Source organism: Polyergus mexicanus, unplaced genomic scaffold, assembly GCF_030449975.1.
Source record: "Polyergus mexicanus isolate NDT 795.1 unplaced genomic scaffold, iyPolMexi1.0 SCAF_1, whole genome shotgun sequence".
Taxonomy (NCBI): Eukaryota; Metazoa; Arthropoda; class Insecta; order Hymenoptera; family Formicidae; genus Polyergus; species Polyergus mexicanus.
This window is the reverse complement of record NW_027223321.1, coordinates 8,636,849-8,658,888: the sequence shown is the minus strand read 5'-3', so window position 1 is coordinate 8,658,888 and position 22,040 is coordinate 8,636,849. Positions and strand designations below refer to the sequence as shown.

At 30.5% G+C, this 22,040-nt stretch overlaps 1 protein-coding gene and 1 non-coding gene across 2 annotated transcripts in view; both read left to right on the top strand.

Moving 5' to 3' along the window:
* Numb (NUMB endocytic adaptor protein) overlaps nt 1-22,040 on the top strand; it is a 76,732-nt gene that overhangs the window by 3,076 nt on the left and 51,616 nt on the right. The gene's annotated exons all lie outside the window — the stretch shown is intronic.
* On the top strand, nt 15,134-15,297 carry LOC138939168 (U1 spliceosomal RNA). The gene has a single exon (XR_011447810.1). It is a non-coding gene; the product is annotated as a U1 spliceosomal RNA (small nuclear RNA).

Genomic DNA, 22,040 nt, shown 5'->3' with positions numbered 1-22,040 from the left:
CTCGCGCGGGGCAAGATAATTTTCCATAATTACATAGTCTATAATCTCACGTGCTCTTCTATTTTAAGATATCCTTGTGATGTGTATATAGTGAATATCTTTATTAATTATTTTGAACAATACACCTCGACCAATTTATGCAATAGTTTACTAAAAAGGCATATAAGTCAATCATAAACGGGAAATTTGAAAATGACGATTTGTATAAAAAGCGATTATAATTAATGCACGAGACAGTCTAAAATTAAATCACGTAATTAGAGTATTGATTTATTATTTTTGATAAAAATGGGAATGTAAGATTCATTGAAATGGTGCCGTATCAATAATCTGATTTAATTAATTTTAGCATGGTGTCGTTTTCTTCTATATGCATGTGTACTCTTTTCATAAATTATAGTTCTATAAAAGGATATAAAATTTATGCTAAAATTAGCAAAAAATGAATGATTTTTGGTTCATTCGATCAAAATTAAATAATTGATAGTAATTCAATATTTGATTCTTAAGTTGAATACATTCATTTTTAATATATTTAATCTATAATACTTTTGATATCCATTATATATATACAGGGTGTCCCATTTTAAAGGACCCACTCAAATATCTCAGAAACACTGCGTTAAATCGAAAAATGTTTCAAACAAAAGTTGTGTGGCTTCAAGGGGGCCATAAGATGGAGACAATTATTTGACCTTGGAAAATTATTTGAAGGTCATGTGAATGTCAACTTTAAAATCTTAAATGGAAACACCCATTTTTTATTTAGTATTCTTGTAGCTGACATCGAGAGCTTTCCAAAATACTATAATAAAGTATTTTTTTCATTAAGTACTTTTTGAGTTATTTTATATTTTAATCTGACATCTTTTGATATAAAAAATAAAATATTTCGTAAAATATTCAGTTTTCGATAATTTTACCGTAATACTTCTATGTACAGAATAATAAGACAAATTAATTAGTGCCGAAAAAAACAAATAATTGTTTAAAAAAATACATTGTAAATAATTTTCTTAAAAACAATTTTTTTTTATACTAATTGATTTGTTTCATTATTCTGTACATAGAAGTATTACGGTAAGATTATCAAAAATTAAATATTTTACGAAACATTTAATTTTTTATATCAAAAGATGTCAGATTAAAATATAAAATAACTCAAAAAGTACTGAATAAAAAAATAGTTTATTATAGTGTTTTGGAAAGCTCTCGATGTCAGCTACAAGAATACTAAATAAAAAATGGGTGTTTCTATTTAAGATTTTAAAGTTGACCTTCAAATGTTTTTTCGAGGTCAAATCATTGTCACCATCTTATGGCCCCCTTGAAGCCACACAACTTTTGTTTGAAACATTTTTCGATTTAACGCAGTGTTTCTGAGATATTTGAGTGGGTCCTTTAAAATGGGACACCCTGTATATGTCCCATCTCGCTAACACGTGATATTTTTGGCTATCGAATTGCGAATATTTTAATTTCAAATAAATTTATACTTGCTTTCCTTTAAAACCAACATTTAATTATGCAATTATTTAAAATACTTTATAATAAATGAGATATATTTTGTTTAAATTAGAACCACCTCAAAATATAACATAAATTACATTAGAGAGAAGAGATGCGAAACTTAAAATTATATCTGAAAAAATAATTTACCATGTGATTATTATAATACCTAGATCGGTAACTATTGGAATATTACTTTAATCGAAAATCTCGCTGCTAACTACACATTTTCTCCATTATGCATCAATATAAGACATATATGGTTTCGGACAGCTTATAGAGTCTGAGGTCATCCTTAATGTCGCATTCTCTGTAGAGTATGCAATTAACCTTCTCGGGATCCAATTCCGATGAAACGATATTCACGAATTGGAATAATGATTTTATCGGTCGTCTAATACAATTCTCAATAGACCCGATTTTGAATATGTCCTTGTACGTTCTTCGCTTGTTACCAAGCTCTGGGGACAAAGACTTTAAGTCTTCAAGGCGACACAGTTCTCTTCAAGGGATATCTCTTCATTTTTTTTTTTTTAAATTCTTTTTCTCGTATTTAAATATTAAGTTTTTACTCAGAGCCGCGCGCGAAACTTTGCGGTCCTGACGACCTTGATCTCGAATGACTCGCCGCGTGTCGCCCGGTACACACACATTTAATACCTGTCTTGATGTCAGCTTTTCGAAACCTGTTTCTCTTAAATCGAAATATCTCAGGACGATTCTAATTTTCATCTGTATCTCTTTCCAAAAAATTGCAAATAGGTGCATTAGATATGCATGTGGTTATATTTATTTATCATTATTTATTTACCACAATTTTAATTATTGTCGCATTAATTGAAGCCATCCCTTGCCATGTAATTTGTCTCGATTATCTTTCGCACGTTATGTAAATTCCAAGATTGTCATCTCCAGATACGCTAAACATCGAATGAATTTCTCTCTCCTCGATATCGTATCCTTGTCTTTCTTTCGCGGGCAGTGAGAGATCCTGTGATGCCGGCGAATTTGATTTTGCGATGAGAATTATTTCGCTATGACGTTACGTTGTCAGTATATCGTCGCGGTGGCGGGAATCGTTTCGGCTCTCTTGTAGACTATCGATCGCAGGTAGAACTGCGCGCCGGTGCGACGATGAGCATGCGACTATGTTCGTGTGAGTACGACCAAGTCAACAAACGCACGAGATTGCACAAGGAAAGCAATAGGGGGGGAACGTGTGGATACGTACCTGGCAGGACCAGGCCACCAGGTTGCACGTCAATGCGGTATTTCCCTGGATATCCGCTCTTGAAAAGTACTTTGGTACTTTGCATCTATTAAACTACTTTTCCATGTAACGAATAATATATTACGACTTTAACGTGGAAATACATATGTATATTTAATCAAGAGTTTGCAAAGCACAAAGAAAAACATAATTTTATTGCATTATTTTACGCGTTGCGAGCACGATTATTGATATATAAGAAAACAAAGAAAGAAAAATTTTTACTCAATACTATATAATAATTTTATGATCATAAAATCTTGTACTGAAATAATTTATACATTTATTGTTAATTTTGTAAATATTTAAAAACATTTTTTGAGTGAATTAAAAATCTTTTTCTCTCTTTTTTTTTTGTTCTTCGAATATTTGTTCTACATAGCTATTAAAAAGTTTTCCTTATCTTGAAAATATATGCTAGTAACGAATTGAAAACGTGTTATAAAAAATTTCGATGACTAGATAGAACAATAAATATTTCACCGAGCAATTTAGGATACCTTAAAGAGTAATGATGATTTTTTCTAATGTTACTTCCGTGATGTATAGCATGTAGATAATAGCACTATGTAGAACACCAGTAACATTGATTTCGCGATTACATGCTATTCTTGCACCTTCCACTTTTCTAGGGCAACTGCATCAGCGATAATTGTGCATATTCTTATTCAGTTTTGAATTGTAAATCCTATTTTTAATCGATATGAAAGTTTATATTAACAATATAGATGAAGATATTTTTTAATACACATACTTGTTTAACTTTTTACATAATTCAAAAAATACTTTCATTTTAACAAATAACGTCCCATGCAGCACTGAAGCTTGCAACAATATTGCTGCAACATTGTAATATTGCATATTGCAGTTTAATGTTGCAGAAATATTGCAAAGACATTATTTTACAATATAACTTTAGCAATGTTACAGCAACATTCCGAAAATATTACAAAAAAAGTATTCAATAATCGCTAGTTCATTCGTTTACCACTAAGCGGCGTATGTTGCGCTATCTATTCCGCGTTTAATTTTTAATCATGATGATTATATAAAGTTTACAAGGAGCGGCTAGTAAGATTAAAAAGATATAATAACTATTTTTGTTAATTTAAGTCGTATGATATGACCATAATACAGGGGCTCGGACATTGGACTAAGAATTCTTTTAATAGTTTCCATTCTTATATAAAATCAAAAATTTGATAATAATTTTCTAATATGCAAAAGATACTTCAGATTTCAATAAATAAATTTTGAGATTATATAAAGACAAGAGAGATGTGAAAAAACTCGTTGTATGCGTAAATTCACCACAATCTTTTTGCATCCGGATATCTGAATATATCGGATATAAAGAAATTGTGAATTTACGCAATTGCAAATTGAGTTTTTTCTTATTTCTCTTAGATATTCTCTGTCACTGAAGGAAGTCGAATGTGTACTGAAAAATTTACATTTCATAATTTCGTTATTATTATAATACAGAAAAACTATATATACGCTAGATCCTGACTCTTATAGGCCTAATTTCTTATTATTTTTTTCATACGTTAAGGATATTATGTCGATAAATATACATAAAGCATTATTGCATATATATTATATTGCTATGTTGCTGCAATATTATATTGCAATATTTCCGTAGGCGGACATTTTACTGTTGCTGCAATATCATAACAACGTTGCAGCAACATTTCGCAATGTTTCTGCAATATTGCAATCTTGCAGAAAAATGTTGCTGCAATGTTATTGCAATCTTGCGGTGCTGTATGGGGTTGAATTAGATGTTGATATAATCTTATCTACGAGAACAGATAAACGATTATAAATTTGAAAAAATATGAAGTATCTAGATGTAACTTATTGTTAGGTTTCTTGATTATCTTACCTGACGCATTATAGGATTTATTGTTATAAATGAGATCTATATACTTATTACCTATACTTACTGCAACATTTTTATTGAATTTAATGCGTCTGTTACGTGCCTCTACCAGGAAATGATATATTTGCACGCACCACAAAAATAGAGAGTTTATACGCCTTCGTTTAAGGTGCAGTCTCGCCGTGTCATTAAGCAAGATGTCCTCCCACGCGTTAAGGAAAGGTGCGTGCATTAATTTCCGTGTGGCCCGATCGGTGAGGGAAAAGAACTGGTAGCAACGTTACGAAAGGAAGGTTCTTCGAACCTGACCGAAGATGGTAGCAAGGAAGGGCGTTATCTACCGCTGCGTTTGCAACTTAACAGCCGTATTATTCGCGACGCTGCTTCGCTCAAGGTTGACGCTTTATCGTGTCAGCGTTCGCTCACATTTTTTCTGATTAAACTCTTCGAAATTCCTTACAGTGGTAAACAATAGTGCTATCTCATCACGGATAATAATTCAATAGTAATAAAAAAGGTTGACAAAAATTTCAAAATATAGTATATTGCGTGACCATATAACACGTGCACGCGTTATAGTCTTAAAATATTATTAATTTTACCCCCCAAAAAAAAAAAATGTTTTCATAAATTGTTTATTCACAGTTTGATTTACGCAATAATTATTTTTCTCTTGGAACCAAAAGAATTGTACGCGAAAGAGGATTTGAATATTTTAATATTTAAACACGTGGGTTTATTGGTGCGTGCATTTTTATATCTAAAAATTATCGAATATTTGATCGAATTGCAGTTTATTTACACGTTCCCAAAACAAAGCCCGAGTTTTTTTTTTCCAGCCGTATCGATTCTCGCGACGCGCGCTTCTGCATACGGATTAACAGCGCGTCACCGTTCTCAATGTATTTACAGGCACGTTCCGGCACGTGGCGACCGGCACAATTATGTTCCATAACGAAGCAAACGTTCGTTACCCCACGAACAATTGGTTCGTTGTCCCAGGCGAGAGCCGAAGAGCGTGAAGCGCGCCCTCGAAGGGCTCGGCGACGCACGTCGCTCTTTCAAAGAAACGAAGCTGCGAATTCGCAGGATTAAAGTGCGAGATTAAATCGCCGAAGCTGCTAATCATATTTGTTTCAAACAATATACCTAGATCTGAACATGCCATCCTTTCTTTAGTCTTCTGCCTGTTCTGCGTACCAACTCTACAATATTTCCTTTACATTTGTACTGATAGTCCTGGATATCCGAATATGAACCCTATTCCATGAAATGTGAATGTGAGAAAATTACAAAAAATATATTTTATTTCTCGGATATAAATGCTATTTTTAAGCTGTTTATGATCCATTTGCAGGTTCTCTAATGAGCAACCATATTAATATAGAGAATTGCAATGTTAATTTTTGTGTCATTTAATAATCGTGGAGTAAAATATATATTACAGCTATGTTAATATTTTAAGAATGGTTTTTCATAAGATAATTATGTTTTCCTATGATAAGATAATTTTCGCATGGAGTTAATTTTGATAGAGTTATTTTAGCCACGAAGCTTATGATACTTTTACGTCTGTCCACGGTTGTGTTCACCGATTGTTCCGCCTGATTATCGGCCTGACACTCAATGGACGTGACTTTTATAGCGAGCTAAAGCGCGGGCAGAATAAAAGTGTCTCGACAGAATGAAAGGAAATTTTTAAATGAAACAGAGCATGAGATGAGGAGTGATGGTTGGCGTCACTTTACGATGTTCCGTATGAAATCACTATACGCTTGGCTGAAGCCCTTCCTTCTGGCATCTCAAGTTTACATTTATTCTTGGGCACTCCCTTTTGCCAGTAATCTATGTCTGAATATCGTCAGCCGACAATCGAAATTGCTTTGCATTCGATAGTTGTGATTATTATGCATTATTATGTGCTTTGTTCACGTTAATAGCCGATATTTTTTAAATCAGCTACGGCAGTTGAGTAAATAACGATAATTGTCCCAAGACTAAGAAATGTAACTTGTAATCGATCATTTCTTCCAAACGATTATCGAAAAGCTTAATTTCTTTAAACGAAATGATTCTTTAAAAAAAAAAAAAAAAAATTGTATATATTTATAGTATTCGCGGAAAATATCTGTGTGTGTCGCGTAATTATAAAATTGATTTCTCTTCAACATGGAACATCTTATCTCGTTTATATCTTATTCATTTATTTTGTTATCAATTCGTTATCTTAATGGGATGTCACGTTTTGCATCGCTCCGAGACACTATTCTAAAAGGACGTATTAAGATCTTGACGATATATATATATATATATATTTTTTTTTTTCCAGAGAGAAAGCTGAGAAAATATTTAGTTGCGGTTTTAACTATGTACATCAGTTTAATTTACGAGAAGATTAATATCAGTTATACAATCTTAAGGAGGGAGAAGGAAAATATAAAGAGAGAAAGAAAGTTTTATGTAATGTAATTATATTATCAATATTTTTTCTACGAGATATTTTCGCAAATATGATAAATTCCTCTTCCAGAAATAGAATTCTATGTTTGAATTGGCTAAATTAAATACGTTGAATATTCCAAATTTCTCTTTCCGAGTTTCCATTGTCGACAGTGTTAATGGTTTCAACATTTCGTTTGCTCAGCGAAAAGAATCTGACTAGTAATTAGTTTTAGCTGAGTTAACAGATTTTTTACGCCGGTCACATCTAGAATCGATTATTTACACGGTGCAATAGCGATATGATAAATGGAGTGCGGGATGCAATAGTACTCTTTGCACCGACCTTCCCTCTTCGAAATGGCACATCAGAGCGATAGGTATATGGCTGATAGGTATACGGTGAGATAATTTCAAAGCCATGTTGACAGCGACGCAACACGATGCGGTATATATATGTATCTCCGTTTACACGTGATATTTATTTACGCGATCATGCTTTCTATATACATATTATACCTTGTCAAAAGATACTAATATCTGGCGGCGCGTTGAATTGCAGGCGACACATAATCAAGTAGTATCAGAGTTCCAGTCGATTCGTGAAACTCGTTAACTCTTCCCATAATACGTGAAACACTGAAGACGATATACAGGGTGTCCCATTTTAAAGGACCCATTCAAATATCTCAGAAACACTGCGTTAAATCGAAAAATGTTTCGAACAAAAGTTGTGTGGCTTCAAGGGGGCCATAAGATGGTGACAATGATTTGACCTTGGAAAATCATTTGAAGGTCATGTGAAGGTCAACTTTAAAATCTTAAATGGAAACCCCCATTTTTTATTTAGTATTCTTGTAGCTGACATCGAGAGCTTTCCAAAACACTATAATAAAGTATTTTTTTATTAAGTATTTTTTGAGTTATTTTATATTTTAATATGATATATTTTGATATAAAAAATTAAATATCTCGAAAAATATTTAGTTTTTGATAATCTTACTGTAATACGTCTATGTATTAATAGAATAATGAAACAAATCAATTAGTATAAAAAAAAAATTGTTTTTAAGAAAATTATTTACAATGTATTTTTTTAAACAATTATTTGTCTTTTTTGGCACTAATTAATTTGTCTTATTATTTTGTACATAGAAGTATTACGGTAAAATTATCGAAAACTGAATATTTTAGGAAATATTTTATTTTTTATATCAAAATATGTCAGATTAAAATATAAAATAATTCAAAAAGTACTTAATGAAAAAATACTTTGTTATAGTGTTTTGGAAAGCTCTCGATGTCAGCTACAAGAATACTAAATAAAAAATTGGGGTTTCCATTTAAGATTTTAAAGTTGACCTTCACATGATTTTCCAAGGTCAAATCATTGTCACCATCTTATGGCCCCCTTGAAGCCACACAACTTTTGTTTGAAACATTTTTCGATTTAACGCAGTGTTTCTGAGATATTTGAGTGGGTCCTTTAAAATGAGACAACCTGTATAAAATAAAATAAAATTTTTTTGTCGAATTTTACGAGATTATAATAACTTTGTTATTACAGTTACATACAGTTACACAGGCAGTGTTTCTCTATTATTTCTGTAACTAGTTTTGCAAATAATAAAACGATTAATGTATGTGTATGACATATGGTATTGCTGTGCAGGATTTAGGCTGAGAATGTCGCGTGCTTTCTGAAACTCTACATGTCAGACGTGAAACTCTACATGTCGGACGCGGATTGCGCGTTATGATCAACAATGCTTGTCGCGAATTTTGACCGGCTTCGTTATCTTTTTTTCATGGGATAGAAGCGTATACGGCACACCCTTTGTCATTCGAGTATTACGAAAACTAACGTGGGCTTCCTTCTTTATACCTCAATATACTCTCAATACGTCGTTCGTTCACGTGTTTACATAATGAAAACCGTTCTCACATTGCCGTCTGATCGTAAGAGCGTGACGGTAACCGAGCTACGTGGGTGATCGTAATGTCTGCCCCTTTCCCTTTCCTGGATGGCCACGAATATTTTATCAAATTGTCGATAAATCAATATCCCATATGGGTTAATATATAAAGCGCATAAGACGAACTGTTAACGTTTTTTATCCTAATTGCGAATACTTTTCTTCGAAACTTTACGCGGAATGTTTGATAATGAGAAGATGGCAGCCTTTCTCCGTATCTCAACATATCAGGTTCTTTAATGTTGACACGGCTTAACGCTATACGTTCTAGGAATCAAAAAAAAATTGAATCATCTGAGATTCACTGTACTCTGTGACAAGAAGACGATAAAGAAGACATTTCGCAATATAAATTATATAATTAAAGAATAACGTTCGTAAGGTGATGCATTAATCCTAAACACAATGAATTATGAGAGAGAATTGAATGAAAATGAAATTAAATGAAAAGGAAACGATAAAAATACAGAGAGAGAAAGAGAAAGAGATAAGAAAAAATGTATTTTCAAAATTACATACATCGTACGTTTACACACAACATATAAAAATTTATAAAGTGATTTATAATTATTACATAAATCCTGAGAAAATATATGAAATAGGAAAAATTATAAATATGATATTCTAAAATTCAAATTAGAAAATTCTCTTGCGAGTGAAGCGAACATAAATGCGCATCGATACACGCATTTAGAATGCATTGGAATATTATTTTATATACAGGGTGTCCCATTTTAAAGGACCCAATCAAATATCTCAGAAACACTGCGTTAAATCGAAAAATGTTTCAAACAAAAGTTGTGTGGCTTCAAGGGGGCCATAAGATGGTGACAATGATTTGATCTTGGAAAATCATTTGAAGGTCACGTGAAGGTCAACTTTAAAATCTTAAATGGAAACCTCCACTTTTTATTTAATATTCTTGTAGCTGACATCGAGAGCTTTCCAAAACACTATAATAAAGTATTTTTTTATTAAGTACTTATTTTATATTTTAATCTGACATATTTTGATATAAGAAATTAAATATCTCGTAAAATGTTTTTTTTTTAAACAATTATTTGTTTTTTTGGCACTAATTAATTTGTCTTATTATTCTGTACATAGAAGTATTACGGTAAAATTATCGAAAACTGAATATTTTACGAAATATTTTATTTTTTATATCAAAATATGTCAGATTAAAATATAAAATAATTCAAAAAGTATTTAATAAAAAAATACTTTATTATAGTGTTTTGGAAAGCTCTCGATGTCAGCTACAAGAATACTAAATAAAAAATGGGGATTTCTATTTAAGATTTTAAAGTTGACCTTCACATGACCTTCAAATGATTTTCCAAGGTCAAATCATTGTCACCATCTTATGGCCCCCTTGAAGCCACACAACTTCTGTTTGAAATATTTTTCGATTTAACGCAGTGTTTCTGAGATATTTGTGTGGATCCTTTAAAATGGGACACCCTGTATATTGCTCTGATCACACAAACGGACTCGAGAATAGAAACGCGAATCGAGCTTTCGATTTTCGATCCGTAATATCGGTTTGATAATACGATGAAGTTGGATTTAGTATCATATAGATTTATACATAAAAGCACGCGTATATACAGGGTGACCCATTTTAACTTAGGCAGCCAAATAACTCGAAAAATAAGCACACTACGAAAAAATGTTTAGAATCAAAATTTTGTCATTTCGAGGGGGACGTACAATGACGTTAAAATGAGCCCCCCCACCCCTTCCCCTGGGCGGTGAGGGGGGGCAAGTTTGAAATCTTAAATAGGAACCCCTATTTTTTATTGCATATTCGGAATCTTTGGCTAAAAACACATACAATTTGTCTGAAACATTTTTCTCGATTCATGATAGATGGCGCTGTAATCGACGAAATTCAATTTCTTCGATTTCTCTTACTGAGAACCCATGCTTACGATTCTGCAATAAATTAACAATAAAAATACCACGTTTTCATTGTTAATACTCGAAATTAGTCTTAAAACAAACTTCTCATTATTTTTTATTACTCATTAATTACTTCTCAAGAAACTGCTTGACTGATCGTAACAATCTATGTGCCGTAGTTTGAGGGATTCCCAGTTCTCGTTCTATTTGACGGGTACTAATATGGGGATTTTGATGAACCATAGCCAAAACTGCGAGCAATCTAGGGTCATTATTATTATGAAGTCTATTCCTTCGCCTTTCGCGATGAAGTGGATTATTACGAGATCTCCTTTCAATGTTTATAATTTGTTGATCAGTAGGATGGCGGCGATTTGGGAATCGCTCCGCATAAGTACGGGCAGTAAGTCTGTAATTTCTACCACATTCGCCAAAGGTTATAAGAATATCGACTACTTCTGTAGGCGTATAATTTGCCATTTTACCAGAATTTTATCAGAGTACAAATGTTAAAAAAATACATAAACACTTGTGACTTTGGCACTAAATGGACAAAATTTTGGAGGGATACTTAGAGGAACTCCATCAGATGGAAAGTCCAAAATGTCTCGGTACTTTGCACCATTCAAGTTGCCTAAAGGGCAGGTTACGCTAAAAGCAGTTTCTTGAGAAGTAATTAATGAGTAATAAAAAATAATGAGAAGTTTGTTTTAAGACTAATTTCGAGTATTAACAATGAAAACGTGGTATTTTTATTGTTAATTTATTGCAGAATCGTAAGCATGGGTTCTCAGTAAGAGAAATCGAAGAAATTGAATTTCGTCGATTACAGCGCCATCTATCATGAATCGAGAAAAATGTTTCAGACAAATTGTATGTGTTTTTAGCCAAAGATTCCGAATATGCAATAAAAAATAGGGGTTCCCATTTAAGATTTCAAACTTGCCCCCCCTCACCGCCCAGGGGAAGGGGTGGGGGGGCTCATTTTAACGTCATTATACGTCCCCCTCGAAATGACAAAATTTTGATTCTAAACATTTTTTCGTAGTGTGCTTATTTTTCGAGTTATTTGGCTGCCTAAGTTAAAATGGGTCACCCTGTATATACATTGCGATCCAATGAGGGTGCTGTACTTCATAACACACAATGCGAATTTATGACACATAGAATCAAATGAGATCGGTGAGATAAAAATGCGTTTTTTGTCACATATATTTTACAATGCGAGAAAGGAGATAATGATACTAACTAATTCTAATTAATCCAAGAAATTAAATATCATTAAAAACTCTTCTCTCCGTCTCTCTCTCTCTTATTCTATATATTTATATACTCTCTATATTTTATATATCAGTACAATCAAGTACAATATTTGTTTAAATAATTTAAAAAAGATATGAAGTAAATATATATTTTCTTTATATGCAATATATTTCGCGTCTTGTGAATTATTCCGCATCCGTTCTCTCTAAAATGAATATCATTTTACGAATAGCGCGAATATGGCGAACCACTGACCTTGTTGGCTCTCGATCTGTTATTACGCAAATGCGCGATGTCTGTTACACAGTAAAGATACTCTACTTGCCGCGAGGCAAAACTGAATATAATGGAGACACCTCGTCACCTTAGACTCGAATGTCTAAGCAGATCTATTATAATATATCTCAGGGTCACGCTCGAAATCGCGTTATTCAACGGGTATATTCATGTTTTGTTACTTTCGTTGAATGCACGCGAGCCGCGAATTATCGCAAAGTTATTTCCCGTTTTTTTTTTTTTTTTTTTTTTGCAACATAATCGCGCGATCAATTGATAAATATCTTTGAATTGATTCGATGTACGTGATTCGGGTTAAATGACCCCATTCTCGTGCGTTTTTGAAATTGATGTTTGTATTTAGAGTATCAATCTAAAAGATAATTTTAATTGATCTCGATATAAAGATTATATTTGTGTCGCTATCATGTCTAAACGTTATATATATTGTTTGCTAATATAAATATATTGATTTTTATTAAGATAGATATTCAAAATATATAGAAAATATTAAGATAAATATTTTCAAAAATTTTTAATTTCTCTTTTATATTATTACAGTTATATTTTTAAAATTATTTAAATATAAGCATATTTTTTTTAAATTTCAACGAAAAATAAAAATTTACTTTTACTTTAATAAAGAAATGGCGTTGTATTATATACATTTTTTTAAAATACTTTCTTTTTTCAAATTTTTTTTTCTCCTATTTTTCGACCAAGTTTTCTTTACACGAAGATCGAGAAAATCCAATTCAGACTCCCGAGTGAACCGGAGAAGCTTTCTTCTCGAGAGCACGATCCTATCGTCTCGGTCTATCGGAGAATCATTCTTAAGCAGTTATATGACATATTGATTGTGTATTGGCAACTTCTCGGTTGAATTCACTCTTGTTAGGTCTCTACATCTTCAAAATATGAGAAAGTTATTAAAGTTCTAGATTGTGTGTGTGCATGCGCGTAAATATTGAACTTATCTTCTTATAGAAATTAATAGAAATTATCATCATAAGTAATGCGCCGTATATAAAGTAATCGATGTTACTGTATGATTGAATTTATTGCAAACAAAACTCTCTAAAACTCTAAATGATCAATCGTAAATAATAATTTTTGTATGCGCTTCATTAACGATAACTAATTTAAAAATCACTTCGCTTTTTTGTTAAAATAAGAGCAAATTTATATAAAATACTGTGCAAAGGAAAGAAGGATCTCCACTCTCCATATTCGTCGTACTCGAGATAAGACGCAAATAAACTTTAGTTGATATAAAAAGTATGGTAACTTTATAAGTATTTATAGCACATCCAATACACTACATTTTTATTTTCTCCTCACTATATCCTCCTGCGTCGTAACTTTCAACTTCATTTATTTACCTGTTTATTTATTTATCTGGCTCAAATATATAGAACCAGCTACGAAATGATCTGACTCATGAGCGCTCGATACATGTATATTTCATGGAGAATTCGTTATTTTTTGAACCGCATAACGTGAACCTCGAAAGTAAATCGTTTATTGTCCGTATTATAAAAATACCACAAATAAAATCGAAAAATGCAACAGGAAAATTATCTCCTTCAGAGAACTTAGAAAGAGAGACATTAATAATATTAATAACGCTAGTAATATTTTACGACCCCTATCGAGCTAGCCCCCCCACCTTGCAAAAATAAAAAAACAAATAGCGTACAATTATGAGCTATTTATGAGCTTTAATATCCCGCAAATTAAAAATTTTGAGCTCGTTGCACTACACAAGAATTTAATATTTATGGTGGGGGGGCTGAGTCGATATCGACTCAGCCCCCCCACCACTTAAAAATAAAAATATTCAATCAATCTTTGCGGCAGAATTAGGAACTGTTTATGAGCTTTTAAGCTAATATAGTTTTAATTTTTGAGCTCATCCCCTTAACCCATAAAATCACCTTACGTCTTCCCAGCACAAGAGAGAACTATACGCAAAATCAAAGAAATTAATTATTTTCCGACTAAATATTAGCGTTGTCACGTGAATATACATCGAGCACATATAAATTAAACAATGTAGATAAAATTATCTTGTCTCTCTGGCAATATTCTTAGTTAATTTAAAGAACTATTCTTGTTTAATTTAAAAAAAAAAAAAAACTATCATAAGAGAAGAGGAAGAAGCGAGTTTAGATTAACGAAATTTATTATACTCTCTTTCTATAACATTTTTATATTAGAAATTAATAGATTTTCTAAACGATCTCTTCTTATTATATACATAAAATATACAAGAGAATTTTAATTGTGATAGATATGTAAACTAAATTAGAACATATCTTATCATTCTTATCAACATCTTAAATTTGTTAAAATGCATATTATATCGTTTTTCGATAACTACTTTTATACAGTTTGATATCTCCGATTATTCAGTAGAAAATAACAGTTTTTTTTTTATAAAACATCATTGATGGCTGAATCGTTGCTACGCAGCTCTTTTTGTTTATTCCAACGCGATAATAATATATCGTTTCGCGGCCGCTAGAGGACGTCGATCATTGATACGTTTCTCGTATGTAAAAACAACCACGAAGTCAATTAAAACCGTATCCCGAGGGCATTTCTCTATAACTTACTTGGCGCGGAGGATACCGTGATCATAAAGGCGGTTCCTCCTGGGTGAGGCCTTGCCATTGCACCGCGGTGAGGCTGACCCTTGCGAATACTCCTAATGTGGGTATATCGAGCGCACAATTTTTGGTAGTCGGGATCTGCGTACGCGCTGTCCCGGATACGCAAAATCAAAAAATAAAATTAATTCACTTTATTTTATTTTATTCTTTTTTTTTTTTTTAATATAACTCTTTTAAATAACTTTTATTCTAAATTTCATAATTTTGTATTCTTCTCAATATTAATTTGCTCGAGGAAATATCGAAATATTCACTCCTCAAAATTTGAGATAGAAAGAAAGATTGTATGGTGAAATGAAAAGCTCGTCATATTATTTTTTTTTTTTCATATTTGTAAGGAAATACGAACGAGGCTATTTCAATATTTATCCAGTATATTTGGAATTATATCGTAATATATATCAGACGATATTGCTTGTCTTTAAAAAATAAAGAAGGATATAAAAATTCGATACGATATAGCATTATCGCATTGGAAACAAAAAGAGCTGTATTTGTGGTACGAGAGCTAGTTTGTGATTTTATATACATGGGTATATCTCTAGAGAATCAAGATGGACGAAACCAGAGGGAATTTTAAAGTAAAATGAATATTACGTGTTGTGATAATGTCTCTCTCTCTCTCTCTCTCTCTCTCTCTCTCTCTCTCTCTCTCTCTCTCTCTCTCTCTCAATCATCTTATATATAAGTACAATTTAATAATAAACCGTAATCTATAAAATGTTTAATTTATCAAATTTATTCAATTTACTTCAGTGCTTAACGAAAATTTTATTAAAAAATTAATTAAAGAAAGAAAGAGAAGAGAGAAAGAGAAAGAGAAAGGGAAAAGAACAAGACAAGAAAAAGAATACATATTTTCTTATTTATATTTATACGCATTTCTGGGACTTTTATTCTAAATTTCAATTTTTTATCAAGCTATTGATAATAAATATTTTCATATTCACATAAATTTCAATTTTATATGTGTATTTTTTAATATTTCTAAAGTACTGATGAAAGATAGAGAGTTGAATCATTTATTTTCTAAAACACTAACACGTCATAAGTTTCGTGAGTAATCTATTGAGAAAATAATATGGAATTTAAATGAACGTACATATAAATAATGCGAAACAGCGAAATCATTCTAGGGATGACAATGGCGTGGCACATTTCATGCCGACATTTTTTCAGCTTTATGACAAAGGATTTATGATAAAATTTCTGATAAGATCGGTATAACAATGAAATGAGCAAAAAGCGTGAACGCATTACAATGAATCGTTTGAATTGTACCCGAAATTACCTGCGGTTAATTTTTTTCAGAGATCGAAATGTACATACATATACATCGGATATCGGTTTTTATCTCTCGGTTGTTCAATTCCGCGAGATTTTCATCCTTGGACCGTTGGCGACGAGTGCTTGCTTGTTTGTTTTACTTCGCAATTTACAAACGATGCATTTTGCCTCTGGCTTTCTTGCATCATTCATATATTTTCGTCAAAAGCGATATATTATGCGAAAATATTATGTACAGCCTTTTATATATATTATACATTTATTAATCACACATATAATCGCGAAATGAATTTTTAAATATGCGTTTAAAAGCGCGCGAATATTTCAATCTGAATGGTACCTTTCCAATCCTTTGAATCTTAAGAAATTATATTTTTTATCATAGATCTTAAAGAGTGCCATAATTTTTACATTTCTTAGCACAATACGCAGGAACAATCGCCAGAAATTTTTAATCATATATATACACATGTATACATATGCAAGTGCGTACAAATATTTCGAAATATACAAAATTCTTTCTATTGTTCTGACTCTTGACAAATTATTTCGAGATGCAATGGAGCTATAAAATATACTATATTTATAATATTCTTATTAATTTAAATTTTTCATTTTCTTTCAATATAATAATAATTAATTGGAGATAATTTAAAATGTCAAATACATCAGAACAAGAAAAGCAATTTATAAAGATAAAAAAATTTATAAATAACTCAGAAGCTTTCATTGCTGATATTATATAGATCTATTGTCTCAAGATACAAAATAAAAGTTTAACAATCACTCACCGATACGACGTGCAACGACGGAGCTGCGATATACGTTGATCTATAAAATAGAAATATATCTCAATTAAAGAAATGTAAAATAATCAATAATAATTCAAAAAAATTATTATTGTGCAAAATTGAAAAGTTTCTACTCGTCTTATTACGGATATTTAATAAAAAAAATCTGGAAAACAATTTTTGAAATATTTACGATATATATAATCTAAATTATTAATATAAATTATATATAAAAATATATAATTTTAATATTAAACAATAAAATTATATATATATATATATATATATATATATATATAATACTCAAAAAATATTATTTAGAATTATAACTCCTTAAATTATTATTATAATATATATAATTAGATTTATGTATATATATTAAAATTGTTATACAAACATTTTATTAAATATTTTTAGTATCTTAGATTTTAAAATAAAATCTAGAATATTTTATGTGTACGTGTTATTATTATACAAAAACTACAAAATAAATTATTACCACAAAAATAATGATAAGACGAATTATCTTACAAATATAATAAATTATAAATAATAAATTTTAAATAAATAATAAATTAAATATATTATAAATCGCTCACCTTTCTCCGCCGCCACGTTATAATCTTGTTTGCTGCTTCTTCAGAACATTCACACCGATTCACGAAAACACGATCAATTATTATCCCTCTCGCACTAATCATTAAAATACGAGGACAATACGGCACTTTATTATATTCCGATAACAGAAACTATTATTTGTGGAATCGATTCAAATTCACGCGCTACTCGCTGCAACAATGATATTTCTGTTATTAATGAATAGAGTATACATTTTTATTTTAAAAACAATTACTATTTTGTATTATAACATAAATATTAATATATGTACGAGTTAAAATTGAAAATAAATATACGTGGAATAAAATATCCGAAAATAATATATCATCGCTTTGTTGACTGTTTGAACAATAGATATGGATAATCGAATGAATTTCGCGAAATGCGCGTTTTGATAAATTAACGACAATGTACAAACTCCGAATTCACGGTAAGCGATTGACAAATATTAAAATATAGAATCTGTATTTGTTAATTAAAATGCATTGCGATATCGCTCGATCAGACGAGTTCTGTACATACGGATGCTTTGTTAAAATGATTGAAAAATTCAAAAATTATGTTGACAATCTCATTTTGATATCGCGCGATATTATTCGAATGCAGTTAATGATTAATTAAAAGACGTAATGTATTAAAAAATATAAAATTAAGATTGAGTATTGCGGGATACATTTGGCAAATATGTAAATTTCGCGAAATAAATGTATTATTAATAAATGACCGATGTAGTATCGCTCTTTGTTACTCAAATTATTCGAAAATTTATATACTATTCCGTGCTCTTTCGATCGAAAAATAGGCATAAATTATTTTTAAATTCGCAAGATATTCAAAGCGCAATGCAAGATATAATTCAATTTAAGAAAGAGAAAGAGAGCATTAAAGAAATAATAATTATTCTAAATATACTAAAGAGTAAAAAATAATAATTAATTTCCTATCACGCGCGTGCGGATACTGTTACGAAACGTTAATAATGGAAATCAATCGCGCGGGTTGACTGATGATCAGATCTATCACTTGTTATTAGGGTTGCTACCTTTTTTTAAAACAAATAACGTATGTAACGCCCAGGGTTGGGAAGTAACGCGTTACTTGTAACGCCGTTACCGTTACAGTTCCTTTTTTTCGGTAACTGTAACGGTAATGGCGTTACAAATTTTATTTGTAACGGAAAAAGTAACTTCGTTACATTTTTCGGTAACGAGTAACGAATTTAACAGTTACTTTTATCGTTACTTTTTTCAAATTTTTTGATTTATTTAAGATATTATTCTTGCTATTGTGCGTGATAAAATTTTTATCTTAACCGTAAAGCCGTAAGCAAATCGACCAATTAGCATTCTTATTATGTTGTAAAAATGCTTGAATGCGATTGATCAACTTATGGCTCTTGCAGACCAGTGCGATGACGCGACACGCGATATCCAATGAGAGCTTTATCTTTTCGGAAAAGCAGAGCTCTCATTTATTACCAGTTCTAAGTACCTTGCAACGAAAATTAGAAAATCTCAATAAATCTGACCTTATAGATTGCCATTCATTAGTTGAAGCTATTCAGCAAGGTTTAAATAAAAGGTAACTTATTAATTTGATTAATACATATGTTATTTAATTTTAAATAAGGATTTAATTGAAAAATATTATTTTATTTTAAACTATTGATTCAAAAGTATTAATTTCAATAAAACAAACAATGTCGCTTAATTTACTATATTTGATTTTAAATTTCTTACAATATTTGAAACAAAAGAATTAATAATAGCAGCATGTTTACATCCAAAATTTAAGTTAAACTGGTTAACCGGAGAAAAAAGAAAACGTGCTGAAAATTACTTGGAGGATTTATTGGGAATCCGATCAACTGAAAATTCTTCAAAAGCTGGAAAATCTGACGATCACGATGATTTTTTCATTTTTGAGCAAAAAACGGTGCAAAATGAATCTGAACAAGAAGAATTGCGACGGTTTTTAAAATCAAATAATTGTAATATAGAAATGTTAAACGACTATTCAAAACTTAAAAAACTTTTTATTAAATATAATACAGCTCTACCAAGCGGTGCATCCGTAGAAAGAATGTTTAGCATCGGTGGCTCTGTATTAACACCACAAAGAGGGCATTTAAATGATGATACTATGGAGCAACAAATTTTAATAAAAATTAATAAAGAATTTCGATAAAATTTAATCATTTATTTTGTAATAAACCTTGAATGAAATCTTGCTTACAATTTTTTAAAAGTTTTTCTTATGCAAAATAATTTATTAGTTTGTATTGTAAAAAAGTAACGGAAATTGTAACGACTCGTTACTTTTTAGTAACTGTAACGGTAACGAGTTACTTTTTAAAATTAGTAACGAGTAACGGTAACGAGTTACTTTTTAGAAAAAATAACGGTAACGGTAACGAGTTACTTTTATAAAGTAACTTTCCCAACCCTGGTAACGCCTTTGACAACGAAAAAAAAAGTACGTTAAATAAAAAAAAAGTACATATATTTTTTATATTATTTATTTTTCCATACATATTTTTTATTACTTTTAGCAATATCTAATAAGTGTTTGTCTTTTTTAAAGACTTCTACAGCGTCTTTACAACCGATATTTAAATTTAGATATATCAACAACTCATTTTTAATTAAATTTAGAGAAGCTTTGTTCCTCTCTTTCCGCCATTTTAGATTCATTACAGAGAAAACTCTCTCAGTAAATGCTGAAGTGGCGGAAACAGACAAAAGATATGAAATAACTTTATAAATATTCGGAAAATCGTCACATCGATTAAAAATATACTGCCATTTTTGTGCAGTAGTTATATTTATATCTGTAAAATCTTTACAATCAATTATTTTTGCAAGTAACTCATTCATTAATAATATTTCGGAATATAGATTGTCCATATTAATATTAAGTTTTTGCAGATTTAAAGATTCAATTATGTTCACAAAATGTTCATATTTGATTTGAGTTTTTAGGTTAAAGTTGTTAAGTGAAAATAGCCAATTTGTATTGCTGAAATTGAAACAAACTTCTCTAAGTAACATAAGGATTTATCGATAAACAATAAAAAATTTATATAAATTTTATTTGTGTAAAATAAAGTATTTTTAGCGTGCTTTATTTCTTTACAAAATATAAAGTATGTACGGCCAAAATAACGTACAATACTTTATTTTAAAGTACGGGTGGCAACCCTACTTGTTATGATCGTATTTTGAGAGATAACGTGACACAGGAATGGCTCGCATCGCTTTCTCGTTCGAACCTAGCTGTGTAAATGATAAGGCCATACCACAAACATGTTGTAAACAATAGCGCGCTATGCGCCATAAAAACAAACATCGCATATCGTGCGATGATCAACAATATATAAGGTATACAAGTTACACAAAACGTCGTTAAAATGAAAATCAATGTATTTCTTAAATTTGTAATATCTTGAACATCAAATAAATAGAATTTGAGATTATACAGAGAGTTAAAATATATTGCAAAAGAACATATTACTTAAGAATATTGTAATTAATATTTTTTTTTAATCGACAAAGACTTCTGGACGTTAATACTTTCCGCAAAAAAATAAAAGACAAAACTTAAATTTTTACATTCTATCATATAATAAAAATTTCAGTGGTACTTTAAAATTATTTATATAAAAATTATATTACATGACAATATGCGTACTTAAAACTTTCCATATAATTTAAATCTTATAATCTTATATGAATATTTATATGATGTTCCAGACATTTAACATATATTTATTTCTATATTGAATTTTAATTTCATGTTTTTGAACAAAATATCAAATAATCTGATCAATTTGATTTAAATATCGCGCAGCATCGAAATGATAGGCTGTCATTCTCAAGTTTTTTGATTATTAGCAGGATATCACAGGAATAGAATAGATTGATTCTGATCGGGCAATATTGCATCATTTTTAATTAGTAAATATCGTCATTATTAATCTCGCGTTTTAATATTTATCAACCGCACATCATAAATTTTTGACATCGTGTGTTATATTATCGTAATTTGTCAAAACGAGTATTTTGTGAAATTTATTTCATTAAAATCTATCGTGCGATTAGTTGATGAACTTAACTATATTTTCGTTTATGTTGTATAATCTCCGTA